Here is a 1,258-nt window from a genome sequence, read left to right on the forward strand (position 1 = left end):
GACTGATTGGTCCAGCTTTGGGTCACACCTTATAGGCTCATTGTGGTCTTGATCCCAAAAATAACTTTGATTATTAGGGATTGACAGTCAATTGATTTAGATGTGGTATTTGTTGAAAGGAGGAATAAGTACCCAGCATTCCTTCCCCTTGCTGCACGGTCTAGACTCTGGAGAGAACCATCAGAGTGCCCCAAAAGGAGCTCCAACCACCAAGGACAATTCCCATTGTATAGTATAACAGATGAGTCAGAGTATAGTATATGTAAAAAATCATAGTTTACGTCATTTAAGTCATTGCACAGTATGTAAAACAAGTCAAAGTATGGTCGGTCTAAAACGTCCTAGTATATAGTATGTCAAAAAAAGTCATAAAAACCATAGTATGTCAAAGAAGTAATATGCCAAAAAGTCATGAAAGTGTAGTGTAGTATGTGACAAATAAATTACAAGTCATAGTATAGTATGCCCAAAGTCATAAAAATCATGAAATCATATAACAGAACTACAAAAAGTCATAACATGTGGAGTATAATATGTCCTTAAAAATACACATTGAACAATGTAAAAAAAGTCATAGTATAATTTGTCAAAAATGCTAATGTTTTTAAAAACATTAAGAAAAAAGTAAGTCATAAAAATATAAAAGAGTCATAGTATAGTATGTCATGAAACAATTATTTAAAATTATGACAGTCATACATTATGAAAAACATAGTTTATCACAAAAAATCTTAGTGTAGTCATAAAAGGTCATCAAAACAGGTCATAGTATTGTATGTCACACAATTCATAATATCGTGTATCATATAAAATGTCATAGTATACTAAAAAGTTAGTATTGTATGTCGTAAGTCGTACTAAAATATGTTTTAAATAGTAATTGTATAGTATGTTAAAAACAGTCATAAAGAAATCGGTATATGTTGAAAAAAGTCGTACTATAGTATGTCGTAAAAGAAAATCATAATAAAAAAATCCACAGTATAGGTTCAGTGTTGAGTGGCTCAGAGCGGGAAGAGTACAAACGCCAGAGCAAATCAATACAAGTCCAGGTGCGAAAAACAAATCAGTCTTTTTGTGTTATCCAAAAGAGAAGGTTGCATTTTATTTTTATCAAACCTCACGTTAGACTATTTTTACTGATGGGAAGAGAAGCAGCTCCCTCTTGTGGCAGAAAGTGACAGCACTGAGGGTAACAGTGCTGATCTGGGACCTGGTTCATCTTTCAGGTAAAACAAAATAGAACAGAAGGCAAAGC

The sequence above is a fragment of the Cebidichthys violaceus genome, unplaced genomic scaffold, assembly GCF_023349555.1.
Source record: "Cebidichthys violaceus isolate CVI_PGR_0920_01 unplaced genomic scaffold, fCebVio1.0.p SCAF_2, whole genome shotgun sequence".
Lineage (NCBI taxonomy): Eukaryota > Metazoa > Chordata > Actinopteri > Perciformes > Stichaeidae > Cebidichthys > Cebidichthys violaceus.